The sequence below is a fragment of the Anolis sagrei genome, chromosome 6 (genome assembly GCF_037176765.1).
Source record: "Anolis sagrei isolate rAnoSag1 chromosome 6, rAnoSag1.mat, whole genome shotgun sequence".
Lineage (NCBI taxonomy): Eukaryota > Metazoa > Chordata > Lepidosauria > Squamata > Dactyloidae > Anolis > Anolis sagrei.
The window spans coordinates 88585314-88608119 of NC_090026.1; the positions used below are offsets into that span (position 1 = coordinate 88585314).

Here is a 22806-nt window from a genome sequence, read left to right on the forward strand (position 1 = left end):
CCAATGATCTTCGTTTTCTTCCAGGAGATCCTCTCATTTGTAGGATTGTATGTAGAAACCTCCATAGGAACCAGGTTATCCACACTGAGAGAAACTAAGAAGCTTTTTTCTACCACATTGATGGAAACAGTTGCTGATGCTATGGGCTGTTTCAGCCAGTTCACACAAATGTTTCTCTATACAATCCCATAAGCGGAGAGAATCCTATGGATGAAAAATGTTCCATCTACAAATAATTTAAATCATTGAAGGGTTTGCCCATTGACTTTGATTCAATTATTCTGATCCACAGTGATTTTTCCAAAGGTAGATAATGAAGGAAATATTTCCTAAATCTATACACATAATAAAAGTGAAAAATGTGTGTGTATGTGACAGAGGAGTCCACTTACACAGACAGCCTCCCGCCTCCAGAAACAGGCTATTGTTCCAAGTGCTGAAAAGCCTCCAAAGGCACTCCCTCAACTGACATTGCAGATTATAGCAAGCACTATGAACATGTAGCCCAAACACTGCCAATGTCCTCCCCAAGCTCTACACAGCCCACCACCCAAAGAATGCTTTCATTTAGGGATAATTTCATCCTAGATTTGACGTGTTTCCTCCACCACAGGCAGGCATCCCGGTGTTCCTTGTGTGGAATTTGCATGACCCCACCCACTACTTCCCGTAACTCTTTCCTTCGGCACACAGCAAACAGAGAGGAATTGATCAGCAACTGAACAGACTGGAGGAATGGAAGTTGTAGTTAATCCTTCGTCAAGGCAGAGCACTGTTACCCCCTTCAATAATGGGCCTGGACCACATTTGGCATGCAGAACCCCCATGACCAGGTTTGGGGGGGAACTGACCTTGATTTATAGGAGTTGTAGTTCACCTACATCCAGAGAGCACTGTGAACCCAAGCAACGATGGATCTGGATCAACTTTGCCATGGATGATGGAACTTGCAGTACCTTCACTCACTTCCAGAAACTATTATCATGATCCGGCACAGTCTGGCTTTCGGCCAGGACATGGTACTGAAACAGCCTTGGTCGCCTTGGTAGATGATCTACGCTGGGAGCTAGACAGGGGGAGTGTGTCCCTGTTAGTTCTGCTGGACCTCTCAGTGGCCTTCGATACCGTTGACCATGGTATCCTTCTGAGACGCCTCACAGAAATGGGACTTGGAGGTACTGCTTTGCAGTGGCTCCGGTCCTTCCTGGAGGGACGGTCCCAGAAGGTGTTATTGGGTGACACCTGTTCGGCTCCACAACCGTTGTTTTGTGGAGTCCCTCAGGGCTCAGTACTGTCCCCGATGTTATTTAACATCTACATGAAGCCCCTGGGGGAGATCATCCAGAGTTTCGGACTAAGGTGTTATCTGTACACAGATGGCGTCCAAATCTGTCACTCCTTCCCACCTGTTACTAAGGAGGCTGTTCAGACCTGGAATCAGTACTTGGCTGCTGTGTCGGACTGGATGAGGGCTAACAAATTGAAATTGACAGAGGTCCCCCTGGTCAGTCAAAAGGCCGAACAGGGCATAGGGTTACAGCCTGTGTTGGATGGGGTTACACTCCCCCTGAAAACGCAGGTTTGCAGTTTGGGAGTGATCCTGGACTCATCGCTGAGCCTGGAACCCCGGGTCTCGGTGGTCTCCAGGGGAGATTTTGCACAGTTAAAACTTGTGTGCCAGTTGCGCCCGTACCTTGGGAAGTCTGACTTGGCCACGGTGGTCCACACTCTGGTTACATCCCGAATAGCTTACTGCAACGCACTCTACATGGGGTTGCCTTTGAAGACTGTTCGGAAACTTCAACTAGTCCAATGGTCGGCAGCCAGATTACTCACCGGAGCGCCATACAGGGAGCATACCACTCCCCTGCTGCGTCAGCTCCACTGGCTGCTGGTCCACCTCCGAGCACAATTCAAAGTGCTGGTCTTGGCCTATAAAACCCTATACGGCGCATTCATACAAAACAAAAGCAAAAACTGGCTTTTTTCTCATAAATAACAATTCACATTACCAAATGGATATTGCCAAATTTTCCAAAACAAGCAATGCCTTTTTCAAATAACCTGGGCACCGCCTGGTCCCCAAGCTAGTATATTATAAAACGTATTAGGAACTTCAAAAAGTGTCTTACTCCAGCAGCATTTTAGAAGTAATACTGCTAATTTATCACTTCTCTTGTACTCGTAGAAGAATAAGCTTGGGAAAATACAATAAGCTGTACAGTAGGATATAAAAGGTATTTGATCATGCTTAAAGTTGTTTTACGGAGTAAAATTACATAATATTTTTTATTAAATTATTACACATTTCTGATGTTTGTAAATTGAGGAGTATGTTCTCATTGTTTTGTAGAACTAGGAATGGAGATCTGTAAGATTGACATCAGTTCATACTTTACAGAATGCATTGTGAGTTTGAATAATCACATGTCAATGTAAACAAAGAACATATGTAATGGTGGGGAAACACTGCTCCATGAAAGCAGTATCGTAAATTGTGCTACTATTTAAAATGGGTGAGTCGCACAATGGTTTCCATTAATCTTCTGGGAGGAAAATCCCTTTTTTATGTTTGTCAGAATGCTAGAAACTTTAATGAGATGCCTGCTTTAGTCAAACTGAGAGCTAAAGTATTTAAATTGTCAGTATCTGCTCTGTGATAAAGGAGAACTTGCTAAAGACCAATAATGTACAAAACAGGAAACACAACTGCTAGGAATATCAATTGAGAAGCAGAACAACATAAAATGGAGTTTGCAACTAAAAGAAGGAACTGCATATATATAATCCCAAGGGAATATTCTGTAGAGAACATAAAGCTGTTTTTCCCAAAGGTTGGTTAATGTAAGTCTAACTTCAAAAGTACAGAAGCATTTGTGTACATATTTTGGGATCAATTTAGAGAAATTAAGAATATTTCCAAGCTAATTATCATTCACCCCATAATAACTGTGCTTACTCAGTGCTTGTATTGGCAATTTATATTTGTTTGTTGTTGTTATAAAAAGAAAATACTAGCCCAGCACTACCAAAGTAAATACATACTGCATGACTGAATTGAAATAAGAAGCAGCAAAGCAAGGATGAAATTTCATCTCGGGGAGAAAAAAGTCCCTTGACTGAAGGCCCTTCCATACAGACACATAATGTGGCCTGGAACCGTCATTTTAAAAATGCCAGTTTTGAGCTTTATGGAAACAGCACAAGACTGCCCTGCTTCCATGGCAGGACACCAGCTTGACAGTCCAGCCTCCTGAAGCTGGTTTGATAGGGCTGGACATGTGCTCGGCCCCGTCCCCCCGTCCCCCACCTCCCTGCATGCTCATTCCCCACCAAAGAAAGAAAATATTCTCTTACTGTTGATACCTGCTCTTCCCTTCCTGATTCTTCATAATTCAGTAAATCCCCTCCCTTTCTCTGAAGCTCCATTGCTTGTTGAATCATGAAAAATCAGCAAGGGGGGATTTTCTCTATCTTTGGGGGCAGAGAGATTGGGGATGCAGTGGGGGCAAGAAGGGACTGCCATCCCATCTCCCCAGGCTGCCTTAGCCCAGGAAACATGGAATGGGTGTGGTGACTTGATCTTGGGTCTTGCATTGGGATCCAGGACAGCAATCCCCACTAGGAAAGGTTCGGATCTTGTGCAGGATTCAGACCTTTCCCAGTGTTTTTTAATCTGGGATCAATTGCATTTGCCTGTGTACATTTTATGGACACACCAAGCTAATGCAATTCCTATACTGCATTATATGGCAGTGTAAATGCAGCCAAAGATTACACATGGAAAGGATTTTATAGCCTTGTATTCTTAAGAGTCAGATACAGATAGGCGAAGACATTGAGGTTAATGTGGCATAACTGTATTGACTAGTCACAGAAACAGCTATTTGGTAACATGTTGGCTTGTGTTTGACAGTCAGAGTCCTTATAGGAGAGAAAGAAAACACCTGTAGGATGAGGCCCTTAAGCCTGACCATATCTGAGAATGCTTACTCGTGGACTGTTGCTTGTAGCAGGGAGAGATTTGATGAATTGTCCCAACCATATAGATGCTTAGAGCTTTTTAAAAAGTGAGTTGTCGTCTTGCCTAGATGTACTTGCTGATGATTTGCATACAGAATAGCCAATGATTTTCTATAAATATCTTATGATACATTTAGGTATAATAAAATACATTATCTGGGCATCAGAAAGTACAATGCCTGTTTTTTAGTTCCAAATAGAGGTGTTGATTATTCATCTAGGGCAGAGCTTTCCAGACTGTTGGCCATGGCATACTAGCACCCGTAGCCCAAAGGTTCATCATCTGAAAAGTGTGCCCCCAGTCCCCCTCCTTGGTTCCCCACAAACAAGACTGCCTGAGAAGGAAGAGGAAGAGGAGACAACAGTGGGAACAACAGCGGTGGATGCCACTCAGCATCACCAAGCCTGAGGCCCAGCCATCCACATTCTCCCTGCTGTCCTCAACTCTCTACCTCAATGGCATCGGGGGGGGGGGCAAGAAGGAGGAAGAGCCAAGCTCTTCCAATGGCCAAGAGGAAATTTAAGCTCCTCCCCTTGCCAAAGGGAGAAGGGGAGAGCTAGGCATTTCCAGACCCTTCTGCCGCTGGCTGCAGGGGGCAGGGGCAGGGTTGGAAGGTATTGCCAAATGTCCTCTAATCAAACCCCCTCAGCCAGGTAGGAAGACATAGCCAAAACCCTCCCAAAATACAACCATCAAACCTTTGTTCAAAAATCTTCGGAGAGGTTTAATTACTACAGGTTTGGAGTGCTGGAGTGTTCAAGTGTAATAACTTCCATTATTTGCACAATTTGTTGATTGAGGTACAATAAATACCACTAAAATGGATAAGTTTCTAATTAAAAAAATAAAATATTTTAACAACGTTTGTGATGAGCCACACAGCAGCTACGGAGGAAACTACACAAGAATCAACTGTAGTACAGAAGTGTGCAAGAAAAATTTCCAAACCTCATTTATACAGCAAAACTTACATGAAACCTGTGTGTGTGTGTGTGTGTGTGTGTGTGTGTGTGTGATCTTATAAGAGGTTGGTTTAACCTCTGGTTTGCCAGATAGACGGAATTACTGTATTGAGAAGGGATATATGTATAAAAACCATGTCCCAACATATTGAGTTTGGAAAACTCTGATCTAGAGGGTCGCAGTAAACTTACACTGTGGAGACGTCAATTGAAACATACAGTACTTATTAAATGATGTTTTCTCAGGTAAAAGAATGTGCATCTTGGACAAATAAATATGTGAGGTGTGCTTTTATACACTTTTGTTTTGAATTTCCGAATGGTGTCTCCAAATTGTGCTATTCAGCCTTTCTTATGACATCACCAAACAGCTGGGTTGCAAAATAGCATTAAACCTTTACATTTTAAATGAATATTTTTCTTTGCAGTGATCTAGAATGCATAATAAGCATCTGTGGGCTATGCAATTAATGTCACTTGTGAGGAAGGACCTTCATGATGCACTAGGGCTTCAGCACTCTTAAATTATGATTCCTTTACTGCACTCATGGGATAAATTCTATATCCCCCAGATGCTTATTATGTATCTTCTATTTCCCTTAATTCCTATTAGCTGGATTAGCAGTTGTTGTGATGTTGAAGTTTATGGTAATTTAACTGGGATTGTTCTCACAGATCAATAAATAAACTTTGGAAAACTTAACCGTCTGTATTATCTTTCAACTTCAGTGCATACAATGTGCTGCTCATTTAGCAGTATGTGAGAAAATATTTACTTATATGTGTTTGAGATATACTATGAAATATTATGCAGTCCATCAATTAAACTGATATGAAAAAAGTAGTGAATATATAAGACTAACAATTAAAACAGCATATTGTAATGAAAATGAATTTCCTGGCGTTAATCTCATTGCCTCCAGTAGTTAACATCTTTACTCTATGACATGTGTATCCAATGCATTAAGAACAATAACATTGGATCTCATTTCCATTTTGAAAGCATGTTTAAATTTGTCTTGTGTTTGTGTATATCTTTGAATGTACATATTTATGAGTTACTATTTCCCATTTTCCTTAGAAAAATAACTTCCAAATGAGTACTGCATTTATCTGCAGTTGTATTCTACCACATTCAGCTAAAAAATGTCTCAAACAATTCCTCCAAATCTTGTAATTTCTTCTTAGCTTATTTTGGCTAAGGTATAAATCCAGCATCTATTCCCAGCTACAGTATAATAATGAAATCAACTTCTAAATTGTTATGTGAATGCTTATGTAAACCAGGTTGATTGAATTAGACTAAACCTGCAGTCCTGTATAGTAGGAATAGGCAATGCATGGCCCTCCAGGTGTTCTTAGACTGCAACTCCCATCATGCTTCACAATGCGCTGTTTCTAATTTAATTTGGGAAAATAAATATTGCAAAAAGAATATATTAAACTTAAGGACATTATATTAATGCCTTACCATTGATGATCTTTTTAGAGTCATTTTAGATTAAAGTTCATGGCAAGCTTCTCTTCCTTATTTTATCAACTGGGCTTCTTTTTTGTTAGTATGGTGAGATTCTGTATTATAAAATGTCTAAATCTCTCTATATATAAATGCTCTGTGCATAATGAGTACCTTAAAAACAAAAGAACCAATGAACAAAATCACACCAAATTTGGCAACAAAATGTCTCACAACACAAGGAGTGACCATCACTCAAAAATTACGATTTTGTCATTTGGGAATTGTAGTTGCTGGGATTTATAGTTCACCTACAATCAAAGAGCATTCTGAACTCCATCAATGATTGAATTGAACCAAACTTGGCACACAGAACTCCCATGACCAACAGAAAAAACTGGAAGGGTTTGGTGGGCATTGACCTTGAGTTTGGGAGTTGTAGTTCACCTACATCCAGAGAGCACTGTGGATTCAAACAAGGATGGATCTGGACCAAACTTGGCACAAGCACTCAATACTATGAACACAGATGGAGTTTGGGGGAAATAGACCTTGACATTTGGGAGTTGTAGTCACTGGGATTCACAGTTCAATCAAGGAGCATTCTGAACCCCATGAACGACGGAATTGGGGCAAACTTCCCACAATGAACCCCCATGACTAACAGAAAATACTTAAGGCCATCCAATTCAACTCCCTTCATCAGGGCAAGAAAACATAATCAAAGCCCTCCTGACAAATAGCCATCCAGCCATAGATATAGATATAGATATAGATATAGATAGATAGATAGATAATAGATAGATAGATAGATAGATAGATAGATGATAGATAGATAGATATAATTCATACACACACAGATATAGTATCACAGATTGAAAGGGACCCTTAAAGAAGGACAGTGATATCTTGCATGTTCCAGGGTGGGCAAACCAGACACTCTCCACATCAACACTGACCAGGAAAGAGCAAGCATAAAGAAATTACATATATTAGAAACCAACATTTTCTCATTATTTTATTTTCCAGATCAACAGACTGGGCCACAGCAACGCGTGGCAGGGGACAGCTAGTATTTAAATAAATAAGGTTGTGCAATTGTTCCAAATATTCAAACACTAATTTGAATGCTTTCTTTGCATACATATAAAAAAGCAACTACAAAAAAAGTTTAATTGTTTTAAACTGTTTAAATTGTGCCTTTCATTTAATACTGCTTTAATATTTAATCTGTTTTGTGTTTTAATTGTAGTTTGTATTCATTATTATAGTATATAAATTGTATTGTGAGCTGCCTTGAGTCCTAGTTTTGAGAAGACTAGGGAACAATAATCCAGTAAATACAGAAAATACAGAAAATAATTTGAACTTACAATCTTTTAGAATGAAATGAATGCCTGCCCATTTATATGCAGAGGATGTGGAACTTCCTTTTACCGAGAAATGGTTCATTTTATATACATCTGAAAGAAACAATGTGTTTCTTTTTCTAACCTTGCATTACATACCAAAATAAGCAAATTTCTAATTTTTCAGATTGCGATTACAGAACATTTCCCCTGAGCTGCACAGAGAGAGATTTTAATACTCTATTTTTTGCAGGACAAATTTGAACTTAGGCCATAATACCACCATGGATCTTCCACCTGAAACTCTGCCCACAATTCTGACAATCACTCTGAAAACCCATCCAATTATATTGCTTCCAGGCAGTTTCCTAGGTAACAACCATACAGTTTGAATAACGGGGACTATACACATCAGAAGAAACAAAAACAAATGGCAATATTCCCAGTTTCCCAATACATTTTAATTGTAAATGCTTACTGAATGTTGTTTTATAAACCATGTATTTAATTTATTATAAAGTATTGCATAGGTGTTTATGACACTGCCAATCCATTTGACGCATACTGGGATTTTTAGATCATTTTGTCTGCTCTGACTGTATGGTTCAAATCACTGTTATTTTTCCCCCCAATGTACAGCACAGCATGCATTGGGCAATGTGATTGTAGCATGTGTATGTGGATTGTAAACATAACAGCTTCCTAGCAGAATCACTAAACCATTCTTAGTGTCCTTTAATTTGCAAATCCTTGATGCCCACCAGTATACATACGCAATCACATTGCTGAAGACATACTTCAGTAGAGTGGATGAAAAAATGAAAATTGCCCTAAAACTGGTCGGACAAAAATGAGAGCCATCCAGCAAGTTTAGGGAGGCCGGGCATAATGTATAAGGACACTGCCTTAAAGGATTGTCTGACAGGATTAGGAAGATGGGTTAGAGTGGGAAGCTAGAAAGAAAAATGGTAAATATGGGTCCTGTTGTTATTATTATTACCCCTCTTTATCTTCCCCAAAGGGGACTCAAAGCGGCTTAACATAAAAGCATCAGCATAACAATTTAATGTGTTGTTGAAGGCTTTCATGGCTAGAATGACTGGGTTGCTGTAAATTTTTCAGGCTGTATGGCCATGTTCCAGAAGCATTCTCTCCTGACATTTTGCCTGCATCTATGGCAGACGTCCTCAAAGGTTGTGAGGTCTGTTGGAAACTTAGAAAATTGGGTTTATATATCTGTAGAATGTCTAGGATGGTAGTAAGAACTCTTTGTCTGTTGGAGGTAGATGTGAATGTTTCAGTTGGTACCTCGATTAGTATTTAATGGCCCAACAGTTTTCAAGGTGTGGCTTTTTACTGCCTGGGGGCATCCTTTGTTGAGAGGTGATTAGCTGTCCTTGTTTCTTGTCTGAAGCTTCCCTGACTTTATTTGCTGTTATGATTTTAAAGTTTTTTAATACTGGTAGCCAGATTTTGTTCATTTTCATGGTTTCTTCCTTTCTGTTGAAATTGTCCACATGCTTGTGGATTTCAATGGCTTCTCTGTGTAGTCTGACATGGTGGTTGGACCACTAACAGCTACCCTGTCAGACTACACAGAGAAGCCAGATTAGTCTGTAATGAGAAGTATGATAATACTACCCATAAGTTTTTCATAACATTTCCATTGAAATTAATGCCAAGTGATATATGGAGTGGCGTTCTCCTCTAAACATCATACATATATTAAAGAAAAACTTTCAGATTTTTCATAAGAATCAATTTAGCAAACTTGTTTTGGAACAACCAGCAACACCAATCCAGAATAAGCATTATCAAAAAGGCTCCAGAGTAAGCATTATCAAAAAGGTATTACTTTGTACCTCAGAATGTCAAGTTCTGTGCAGATATATTTTCATATTGACTACTAAGCCAAAAGAGGGATACAGAGTATTTGGCAGATTATGTTAAAGCAGTTCTGTTGATTTAATGCTAAGTTGCTCATGGCCAAAATGACTTGCTTCATTGTTTGTTTTTTCCTTCTTGTGTTTGCCCTTGTTTTGCTGTATATGAAGACTATACTGCTAGAAATCGCAGCAAAAAGAATAGCTCAGCATTAGAAAGCCAAATAGATAGGGGGCCTCTTTCCTTCTATATTTTGTTGTATATCTGGATCCATAGGTTTCCTGTCCTACAAGAATAACTGTGAAATTATTTCTCTTAAAGTACCACAATAAAAAGAATGCAGAGCCTTAGAAAATGTGACATTTTTCTGTTACAGCTTATTGTCATGTATTGATCTTGTTGCTGTCATTTATACATTATATAACTTCACTATAATTGTGGCCCCTGAGATATTTGTATATGCAGTGCAAGGAAAGGATACACATAAGTGGGCTTTTCTTGGCTATTTCAGTGCTTATTACAGTTGCCACAATGGGCAAATGAAAGTACTAAACCAACTTATTGGTGATTAGGATGGACATATCAATGTTTCCATTTTATTTCTTTTCTCCATTGTGTTTTTGCATAACCTCACAATTTAGGGGGATGCCTATCAAATATGTAAATACAAATTTAAATTCTGCATTTTGACTTGAAATAGTATGTATATACTTGTGTATAAGCCAAACATTTTTTACAAAATACTGGGTCGGCTTATCCATAGGCCAATGCTGGAAACAAAAGATGCTTTAATGAACTCTTGTGTTCCCAATCATTTGGGCCACTTGAGATGGAAAGGAGCAGTGGTGGCCATTTTTAATAAGAATTTACTGAATAGGCATTGCAAGGCTTACACAGTAAGGTCCTATTAAGAATGGTTCCTCCACACCATTCCAAGTGCCTAAAGTAGCACTTCTTGTCCCTGTCTTCATGGTAGGTCTCAAATAAAGATAGGTTGTTTTCCTTGGTCTTCCCCCTTTCTGTTTTTTCAGGACACATTTTCATTCTTTTTCCTGATTTATATTCCTTTCCTTATCTCTACTGGTATATATGTAGACATTTTAAGATCAGTAATGCAATTCATACACACCCATTGTGACCTCTCCAATAGTTCCCCTCCTTCTCTTTACGTTTTCCCATGTTCCTTTTATGCATTTTTAAAAGGAGAGAAAGATAGTTGTTTGTTATAGTCTTCTAAGTTGCACCCTTAACTTATCAATGGGTCATAGTGAACTCCATTATTTTAGTCCCAATGTCTGCCTTCAACATATACATGAAGTCAAATTATACATGGGTGGTTACTATTTGGGGTATTTAAACTGCAGACGACTACTTGGCAAAAGAGGGAGTCCCCAAGTTACAAACATCTGACTTATGCATGACTCCAAGTTACAAACGAGGGTGAGACAACAGGAAGTGAAAAGAAGTGAAGTGAAATCTACCCCTAGGAACAGAAATTTACTCCTGGAAGAGTTATCATAGGGAAAAGGTGTCTCCACTGAAGCTTTATTTCCAATCCTTGTTTCCACAAGAACTTGCATACACATTCAACTTAAGAACAAATGTACAGAGCCTATCTTGTTCATAACCCCGAGACTGCTTGTATGTATAAGAAGTGTGATATCCCATAAGGAACTGAGTCTCAACCACACATCCATTCAAGAGTTGCAAAACATTTGGACCAAGATCTTTGCTTCTTCTTGTAGAAAGACTGATTTTTCTTGCTGCTTCCTAACTAACAGACTGTATCCAGGATAAGCTGCATTTTATTCAGCCACTTAACCCTCATGCTCACACAGTGCAAAGGTCAACAAGGCTTTCTCTCCCCAGTGTATGATTTCCATCACAAACAAACCACAGGTCAAATACGTGATGAGAAAGGGGGGGGGGGAAGAAAGTGCCTATAAGAAAAATGCAGCCCACTTGGATGATTAGGAGACATATTTATTTTCATGTTATTTTGTTAGTGTGGTGGATTTTTTAAAAAATGTATTCCATGTCATGAATAATGCAAGGAAATATTATCACATGACTGAAAAACAGCCAGTTAGATTTCAGTAACACAAGACTGAGAGCAACACGTAGTTAGATTGGTTTCTTAGTCTTGTATGCATGTTCGGAATTGCCCCCTATATTTGAATGCCTCTCTCTATATATATGTGATTCATATTTCCTGAATGTATCTGTGTGGCTAAATTCACAAGTACAGAGAGAAAGCAATACCCTAACAGTTAGGTATCAGAATAGCAACAATATTTAGGCATTTTCTGTAAGTTTTTTCATCTTTTCCCCCCTCCTGTTTTCTCCAGTTGTAAAAATTACAGTGATTACACATCATAAAGCCTATCTGTAATAAAACGCATCAGCTGGCCAAGGTTTTCATCGCTCACTCAATAATCCATTAATACAGCAATGCTGCCCAGGCATCTTTATAATACCAACTCGGAGGTAATTTTAATCAGCTAGACCAGCTGGTATTTAACAGCAGCTGCTGGAGACGCCACAAATATACTCAATAGCTGACATCTTTATTTGCAGTTTTTCAAGGGGAGAAGAGATCCCCCTCCGGTTACTTAGATTAAGGTTTTCTGGGGAAATATTGGGTATATGAAGGTTACCTGCCTAAGTACAGGAAGAGTTAATGAGAACAAAAAAATTGAGGCAGAGGTATTTTTAGATACTTTTTTTTTACAAGATGATTTTTAAAGCATATCATGACTTTGTTGAAAGTATAAACATTCTTGCTACATTTACAGTGACAACAGATTTCAATAGAAGCATGATGTATACAGAGCAGAGCCATTACTTTCTCGGTGCTGAAGCTTTTCAGGTTCACAGTACAATATTCACATGTAATTGTACAATGTGTTCTTGCTAGGGAAATAATATCATTTTATATGTGTTGCCCTTCTGAGTAACATATGCCTCTTTTTCAGTCTTACGGTTTGTCTTGGATGTATTCTGTTGCCGCCTGTAAATATATGAAATGTTTTGTGTGTTTTTTCATATATCTTCTCTTTAAACTAGGATATCAATTTATATTATAAACACTGAATACCATTTTACATTGGGAGCTGTGTGTACTTGTGTAGGTGGAGGGTTGGGGGGGGGGGCAAGCAGAGGCAACATGAAGTTAACAGTCACAAACACATAAATAAAAATTTAATTATACTTGTGAGACCAAGGCTTACAAAGCTCACGAATCCATAATGGAGCTTGCTAGTAATTGAGAACCGATCTGTTTGTTAAATTCCACAATGCCTAACCTAACTTGTACCTCTTTATTTAAAGCCTGTGCCAATTGCAAAAGAAAAATTGACTAAGTCTGATAGAAAGTACTTTGTCTGTGTTAGATGCAAACCTTGCATTTCTTTATAAGCAAAAGAGTACAATTTACGAATTGTAGAATGCAGAATTTGTAAGTAGATTTTAGAGATATTTATTTATGACCATAGGGTAAATCACATTCCTTATATATTCATGCATGTATTATGGAATTTAAAAATATGAATACATTTTGTACTTACATCTATGCAGATTTTTAATAACATCTATTCTATAAATAGGGTTTACATGTATTCCAGACAAAATTTAAATAGATTTAACAACCTTGGTTTTTTGTTGCTTAAAAAATACCTGTCAGATTAATAATAAAGTTGTTCATGATTACTCTTGTTAACTGGAAAGCATCCAATACTCCATGACTGTCATGTAGTGATGTACAGTGGAGCCTCTACTTGAGAGCATCCCAACTTAAGAGCACTTTAAGTTAAGAGCTGTTGGTCAGCCCAGGTTTTGCTTTGACATAAGAGCAGCATTTTGAGTTAAGTCTTAGGGCCAGATGGAGTGCAAGCACCAGAGGGAGCACTAGCGCAAGAGTACAGGGCTTTAGGGCTTCAGGGGAGCCGCCTCCGTGCCTCATGCTCTTGTTCACTTTGGGAGATTGCTCTCTGCTTTGCTCTTGTCCGCTTTGAGGAACTTGGGGATAGTTTATTTTGTGTGGTTTTTATTCCTGGTATGTTTGGCTTTGTGAAGAGAAAGATGGATAGGGAGCAAGAGAGGGAGGGAGGCTGGAATGAGGACAGTATGAAAAAAATGTTTCTGCCCTTCACTTTGTGCTTCCTTGCCACAACTTTGTGCTTCTACCACTGTGCCACAACTTTGTTCTTCTACCATTTTAAAGTTGTAGGATTTAATAATTTTGCATAGATGTTCACAAATAACTGCAGGTTATTCCCCTCTCTGACATGATATACTTAATATTACATCTTGTAGGAGAATGGTTTAGCTATATTCCAGTTAGACTAAAAATAAATACTCAGCAAGCATCTTTTTGTTATCTGCAGTGATAGACTGTTTAAGTTTGTATAGAGTGTTTGACAACATACAGTTTGATATATTGCTAGGCACAGCAGTAGGTTGGACTTGAGTGGTATTAGCTCTCATCTGTTTTGATTAATGGTAATTGTTGTGATGAAAAGCATGTTTTATGTACAACTCATAGTTCTGGAAAACAGAAGTCAACTTACAAGATCTGTAATTACTGTTCTGAGTTAGCATATAAAAAGAGCATGGAGAACATACAGATAAGACACAGTAGGGTATTTTGTATCTGTATTTACTTGGTATTATTTTACTTTTATATCCTATTCTTAATGTGAGAAAACAATGCTTGTTTTTCTGCCTTTTTAAGCATCAAGATGAGCATGTGTATTTTGTGTATCTGTATTGAAACTGTATTGTAATTTTGTTCCATAGAAGAGTAATGTTTTGTTTTTACTTGTTTATTCAAGATAAAATAAGATTTCTAAGATAATTAAAAAAAAAACATTTTCTTGACCCATTTCTAGTATCTGATATATGGAAATGTTGAGACAGTGACACCTTTGTTTTTAGATGGTTCCATGTATGAAATTACTTTAATTTTTTTAAAAAATTAGCATTGGGTTATATGTATAAGATATATATGAAGCATTTTTTAAATTTAATGTTTAGCCTTGAGCCCCATCTCCAAAATGTCTCTCTCTCGTGTGTGTGTGTGCGTGTGCTTGTGTGTATACACACATATACATACATGTAGACACACACACACCAAAAACCAAAACACTTTTGGTCCTCAAACATTTTCAATACTCAGTTCGCTATTTGAACATTTCTAACCTTTATTTAAGAATCAGTCTGCATTAGAATCAAGGGACCTCATCACATTAAGTCACCTAATGTGGGCAACATCAGGGGGATTCACCAGGTAGCATGGCAAATCTGGTGGATATCAGGGGAAACCATTGTACTCTACATCGGCATTTTCCGCATCCCACAGGGGAAAGCATCACTGCCCAAGTTCCCCCCATGCTGGCCACGTTTTGTCCATGAGAATACGGGGAGCTTCCTGTGTTCTCTGGGCAGCGTCCTAGTATATTGCCAGCACACTGGAAGGACGGAGCCCCACCAGAAGTAGCTCTACATTGTTAGATGTGCTCCGGCAGGCTGCGTCCTCCCAGAATCCTAGAAGCGTCCTAGAATGCTGGAATTTTCTAAATGTGTTCAAAATTAGTGATTGGTTATAAGTATTTTAAAAAGAGCAGCAAAAAGATAAGTCACCATGGAAAATGATGGTTTAACTATCATAAGCTTTCTTTAGAAGATCAGTAAGTTTTGGTCCTAAATACGTTACTCAAAACAAGTGGTGAAATGTGCTCACAAATAGTATTGCCTCATTAGTTTCACAAATGCTTTGAGTTTATATTGTCTTCACAGTTTTATTTTTCTTATAATAACTTGAATAATAGAAAGTGAACAGCTAGTGCTCTCCTTTATACAAGCAGACGTACACATGATCTGAATTGTAACCAAACTTTTAACAAAAACCAAAGTTACTAAAAAGCAACTAGATTTCAAATCATAAAGCCGGTGTTTGTAGTTTCCAATAAGATATTTAAGGGCAGGGTTTGATTCCTTATCAGAACATGCCTAAGAGTATTAGCGTACTATTCATCCTCTAGTATATATTTGTCTGAAAGATAAAATCTGCAAGGCATGAAATTGTAGTGTTACAAAATAATTATTTCAAAGAGTAAATGGTCTCATTTCAGCTTGGAACACTGTGTTAGTTGTCAGGTGGTTTATCTCTCAGGAAAATATAAATTAATAAATACATCTTTAGTATACACCTAAATCTATAATCTGAAAGTATCCCAATCTATCCACCCACAATTTCATTGCAGTTAGCAGCCATGTGTCATTGTGGCATTTTTTATTGAAAGGAACTTTATTTAAGTAGCATAAACTTGTTGGATGGGCTTCAATTAAATGATGATTTGTTAATGCAAATGTGTAGCGAATGACTGGTAGTACATCTGTCTCTTCATCCATAGGCCATTACTGTGGAGCATTAGCACATGATTGTAAAAAAACTGGAAATCATTATATGCAGGTAGTACATATTCAATCAATTCTGACCTTATGTCTCTGATGAAATAAAAAATCCTAAGTAATGTAAATTATATTTAATTTGTAGGTGGGGTGGGGGAGAAGGAGAATCTTGAAATATCTGTGATTCAAGCTGTTATATGATGTGAGGTGACTGTAATTTGGATATGACTGTCATTGGTGTCTCCAATGGGAACCATTAATCCTCAGTTACTCCTCCTACATGCTCTTCCAATCCAAAGATTGGAAGAGATATTTGGTTTATGTTAGCAAAAAATTACTGTTTCTTTTAACATGCACAATTTTAACCTGAGTGAGAATATAGGATTAGGACAAGATAATTGTGTCCAGCATTATTTAAACAGGCAGTGTCAATGCACCCCCTTTTAAAAAATCATACAATTAGCCTCAGTTCCATAAGTATCTAATGAGCCATTTGTCAGTCTTTTGGTGAAATAAACTACTCCATCTTAATTCTCCACTCTTGCAGCAAATAAATAGAAATTATGAAACACCCGGGCACCAATAAAATATAATTTATTTCATAGGGCATGACAGAACTCTTTACATCTCTAAAATGAACATGTTATTTACAAACGACTTGTGATACTAATATATAAAAAAGGATTTCAGCGCTAACTGCTTTCGTTAGGCGGTAGATATTTTTTCCTGATTTGTTTAATCATTTAAATGTGTAATTACTCCTAAAGGCATGCGAGCTAAAATGACTATTCCTGACGTGATTAACTCATAAAGTCACAATGAACCTCACAAGAGAACCTGGGAAATGCCAGGGATCAGCACTCCGCAGCTGAAGGCATTAAGAAATTTCTGGAAAGGACAAAGTAATTATTTTCATTATGGAGCATTTCTCTGCCTGCTATAGCTTTCTGTCCTCTTTAGCCTTGTCAACACAAAACTCATAAGGCAGATATGAATGAGAGAAAATCTTTCATTAGATAGTTGCAAAAAAGAAATGCAAGCTTTGAGGATTTTTAGAAGGCCATGGCATGTGCACTTCTCCAAAATTACAGGGGGATTTCGCCCTGGCTGATGAGTCTAGACATCCAAGATGGAGATTCAAGTCCTGAGATTCCCTAAGAAACCAGAAACCAGGACCTTAGGAAAATTCTTATCAAGGCAGAATATTAAAAAGGTAGGGGATCTCATGGAACCCAACAGAGAAATAACAAACTGGGACAAAATAAAAGATACAGGTGGACAAGGGAACTGGATAGTGTGGTTAGGCCTATCCAGTAGAGCTCAAGCCATGTAAAGAAGAAAGGTAGCAGATGCCCCTCTAGACAGAATAATTAAAATGAAAGTAGAAAAAGAGAAAGGGATTATTGGGTTAATATATAAGAAATTAATCACCTTATCTTACAACACAAAAATCACCCTTATGGAGAATTGGAAACAAGAAAAAACTTTAGCAAGAAATTAATCAGCTCTTGGCTCAACAATATTCAGAAAATTAAACATATTAGGATCAAAGAAAATAATTTCCAAGAGATATAGAACCCCACTTCAATTAGCACATATAATGGGAAATATTCTCAAAAATGTTGGCATAATTGTGGAGGGATAGGTTCATTCTCTCATTTGTGGTGGGATTGCAGAAAAATCCAGAACTGTAACAGTAAAATCAGAAATGCAATAGAGGAAATAATAGGGCAAAAATTAAAGTGAGATAAGGCTAGATTCATGTCTCTCACTTTAGAGGCAAAGGAAAATAACAATAAATGGACAGAAATCTTAAAATATATGCTTGCTGCAATACAGGCCTGAGGATGGTGAGACAATACAGGATGGGGTTTGGAAACTTGGTGGTCTTGTCTCTCAGAATACACAATCAATTATATCTACTTTAACCAACAAAACAGATAGAAATGATAGATATAGGATTGTGAACCAGGCATTCCACACGGTTAAATCTATGCAATGATGTCATTCGGAATCACTGTTCCAGGAGGGAAAGGGCGGGCATGGGAAATGGGTGATACACATACAAGGAATGTATAAAGCATCAATTAAGGTAAAGTGGCTTTTGGGACTATGTATATTGAGATAAGACCTGTATGGCAAAAAATTGTTAATTGAATTGATGTATCAATAAAATAAAAAGGAATAAAGGGCTTGGCTGGTGAAAAATATTCCAGGCTTTAAAATATTAATTAATCTAGACAAATAAGCTTTATGTTTTTCCCAAAGAGATTTTTGCCAGTAGCATTCCTAAGCTGGAAGATGCCCAGGGAAAAATGTCCTCTTAGATGTTCCTTCTGTATTTTACCTCTAGCATTTTTGTCCTTCCATTCCAGCACCCTTCCTCATTTACTGTGTTCTGAGGTGTTTTTAAAATTGTGCACACTTACGCTCTATGCTCCTACTCTACCCAGAGCAGTGGTCCTTAATATCAGCAGTGTTTATCATGATGTGGAAGGGGTCATTTCATATGCAGTAAAACCAGCCATCTGAGGGACTGGGTTTTCAGCCTTGGGTGAATCATTTCATTAACTCTTTCTTACTGTGGAGTTTTAGTCTTACCATAACAGCCCAAAAACATATTTTGGCTTTAATTCAGAAAGACTGGTTGTCCCTTCCTGGTAGCATCTACAGTTCGCAAATTAGTACCTTGAAAGTGTTAGAGCGATACTACTGTTGTAGTTCAACCTGTGATTGTGTCTGATGTCAATGGGGATGATAGTTTTCCTGGACCTGTGTCTGATGTCAATGGGAATGAGGGTTTTTCTGGGCCCGTGTTAAGACCAGGCCTTACTGAGAGGCCTGAGGTCTCTCATGAACGGAGTGCTTCCCTTGTAGATTCCCAAGATCAAATTCCTGAGAGAGGCCCACAGCACTCTTTCTCAGAGAAACTTTCTTTTGAGGATGATTTGTCAGGTGCAGAATTTAATGAGTGTGAAGACAGAAAACAAGACTTTTGTAAACAAAGGCAAATTTTTCAAGATCTGTGAAAGTCAGTCCATCTGCTAGAAAAGATAGATAAGAAATCATTATCTGGCTGTAAGGGCAAGTGGAATGCTTTCCTTTCGGTTCATGGGACAGGAAATCTTTATATGATATGAGGAAAGAATTTTAGCTCGGTCTCCTCAGTGTTGGAGTTTCATTACAGTCTTTTTTCCAAGTGGATTTCTAATTTCGTGTTTCAAGTTTTGCCAAGTTCCTGTTCTAGGCATAGGATCTCCATGTTGTCTTGTTCCTTTGGGTTCTGCATCTTTGAAGTTTTTACCTTTGTACCTTGAAGTTCATGGACTATCTGTATTCTTTGGAAAATACTGTTTTGGACTATACGGTTTCTTTCATTTTTATTGCTGTGCTTTACATATATCCTTTAATAAACTGCTTGCTGATTTTACTATACTGGTGTGGTGTTTAAGGACAGAGGTGTTCCTGCTCTGGAATACAACAACTACTTCCTGAGAGAAAAGAGATAATTTGAAGGATATAAGAAAGGTTCTACTAGATCATACCAAAGCTTTTATCCAGTGCTTCCAATTTCCAGAGTGGTCAACCAGCTGCCAGTAAGAAATCTACATGTAGCATATTAGCACAATTCCCATATTCCCATTTTTGGCCCAGTAGTTGATATTTAAAGGTTTTACACATGTGCTCAAGTAGTAAGAACATTGCTTTCCAAGTAAGCCAAAATACTACTGTGCAAGTGAGCTGTTAATACTAATATAAATATAAATATAAATTATGAATCTGTGAGTTTCGTTCTCACATTTCATTTTTCCAACTTGGAAAATATTTTTATATGATAGCTATATTCATTTGTTTGGGGTTTTTAATTTTTTTTTAAAGTTTACCAAAACATATATTTTTGTAAAGATTTCTCCTAATAACGATTTTATTTATAACTTTGTGATGCTTTTCCAAGCAGTGATAATAGCAGAATTTTAACAGTTTAATTTATTCTAGGACAGTGGTTCTCAACCTGTGGGTCCCCATATGTTTTTGCCTTCAACTCCCAGAAATTCTAACAGTTGGTAAATTGGCTGGGATTTCTGGGAGTTGTAGACCAAAACACCTGGGGACCACAGGTTGAGAACCACTTGTCTAGGGGATTCTTCCAGGGTATCATTTTCCAGAGCTTAAAATTAAAAACAAGTGATAAAATATAGGGCAAATTCTCTGATATCTCAGTCTGGTAACACCATCAAGCATGGATTATATTTGAAGTGGTATCAGTTTGTTGAATAATTTTATTTTTATTTTGTTGTATCCAGCTTGTCTATACAAAAGCAGCATATAGATGTCACTAATAGTGATAACATTATATTTATTTTTAAAATACAGAAAACAGGTTATGTGATTTAATTCAAAACTTTGAGGATGCCAGGCTATTTGCTACGAACCCTTTAAATTTTACTTTGATTTCTAGCATCAGTGAAAGTATTTATGTTGGTAGATCTGTGCCAGCAAATCTATGCTGCAGAGCCAATGGAATTCTTCAGTGTCGACAGAAGAGTTTTTCTGTCCCGTCTTATCCGCATCTAGGCAATGGAGCTAGGCTTTAGCATACTCTTGATCTTCTTCCCATTGGGAAAGGTTAAGCTGGAAGGTAGTACATAATCTCTTCTCCCGACTCTACTTATGGAGATTTATCTCTAAATTGATACAATATTGCTATATTTATGTAGGTATCTGGGACGATTTTCCGATATTGCGTATACATCTAAGATACGTTAGCAAATTGACCTATCAGCCTGACAACCCCAGTGAAATTTCCATGCTGCTACTCTTCACATACATTCTAATTATTTGTAGCTGTCAAACTCTTTTTTGAAGACACCCAGAGAAGGAGACCTCACCCCACTTCAGGCAATTGATTCCATTGATAAACCACTCTCACTGTCAAGAATTGCTTTAAGTTACAGAAGGACATATTTTGATTGAACATATAAGAATATTCCCAAACAACTCATACACTCCTTCAGAAAGATTGGAACCCTGTCCAGGTTTTATAGCCTATCTAGTTCTTAGACCAGAAAACTATCAATCCAGAACTTCCTTCTTACCAGGATGCAGCTTCAGTTTATTGGCCTTCATCCAGTCCATTGTACTATCCAGACATTCTCTCACATGCACAGAAGCTCAATTAACTCCTAATGATTTATCCCCCAGGAATGCCATGTAGATACTGAACAACAAGAGAAATAAGATGACATTCTGGGCTACATGAACAAACTAGATTTGAGACTGGTCCAAAGCAGCAATAGTCTAGCCTGACCCTGAATGGCTACACTACCCATCTCCTTCCTGCAGTGGTGGCGGGGTGGAACTCAGACTATCCAGCAAGGTGAAAATTGGCTCATCCCCACTGGACTGTCATCTTACTTTGGTGGTCACCACTGCTGGGCTACCACTGAGCTCCAGGGTAGCCATTGTTGGGTGCATTTGTTGACATTAGCAAAGGCATCTACACAACCAGGGAGAAGGGGTGGGCTGTAAGCAAAGGCACCTAATGACACCCACAAGCTCTCCGGGACCACATGGCCATCTGCTGTGGCTACAGGAGGTTACAAAAAAATGGAAATGGTAACACCATCCCTTGTGGATTAGAGCTGGCCCATCTGTCCAAACTAACCCCAAAATTTAGGAGATTCCTTGACTTCTCATAGCACAGGGTAAAACCAGCTTAACCTCAAATTGTGCACAGGAAGTGCCTGGATGTTCTGGAGTAACTTCTGGAGTTTTGGGTCAGTGTTGATAGGCTTTCTGTGGAACTCCACTGCACAATATCTGTACAGCTGAATGGAAACCTTTAGTGTAGGGGTCCTCAAACGTTTAAAGCAGAGGGCCGGTTTACGGACTCCCAGACCATTGGGTGGCAAGACAATAGTTTGGGGGGGGAAAACGAACAAATTGCTGTGCACCCTACACATATATTATTTGTAGTGCAAAAAAGATGAAAGAACAATAGAATATTTGAAATAAAGAAAGTTTTAACCAATCTAAATTGACCAGTATTTCAGTAGGAATTGTGAGCCTGCTTTTCTCTGATTAGGATTGTTGTTGTTGTATGTCTTCAAGTAGTGTCAGACTTGGGGTGACCCTAAGCTTAAATTTTGGGGTGGGGACTAGGTAAGTGATCTTGGAGAGCCCAATCTTGGGCAAAGTCTTGAAACGTGTGGTGGCCTCACAACTCCAGGTATTCTTGGTAGACACGGATTATCTAGATCCGGCACAGTCTGGCTTTAGGCCGGGACATGGTACCGAGACAGCCTTGGTCGCCTTAGTGGATGATCTGCGCCGGGATGATCGACAGGGGGAATGTGTCCCTGTTGATGTTGCTGGACCTCTCAGCGGCCTTCGATACCGTCGACCACGGTATCCTTCTGGGATGCCTCGCGGGGATGGGTCTTGGAGGTACTGTTTTGCAGTGGCTTCGGTCATTCCTAGAGGGTCGATCTCAGAAGGTGTTACTGGGAGACACCTGTTAACCCCACAACCGTTGTCTTGTGGGGTTCCTCAGGGCTCAATACTGTCTCCCATGTTGTTCAACATCTACATGAAGCCGCTGGGTGAGATCATCCGGAGTTTCGGGGTACGGTGTTATCTGTAAGCGGATGATGTCCAACTCTGTCACTCCTTTCCACCTGCTACTAAGGAGGCTGTCCAGGTCCTGAATCGGTGCTTGGC

The 22806-nt window shown here is 38.6% G+C and overlaps 1 protein-coding gene across 7 annotated transcripts in view; it reads left to right on the plus strand.

Annotated features, from left to right (window-relative positions):
• TBC1D5 (TBC1 domain family member 5) overlaps window positions 1–22806 on the plus strand; it is a 299834-nt gene that overhangs the window by 198855 nt on the left and 78173 nt on the right. The gene's annotated exons all lie outside the window — the stretch shown is intronic.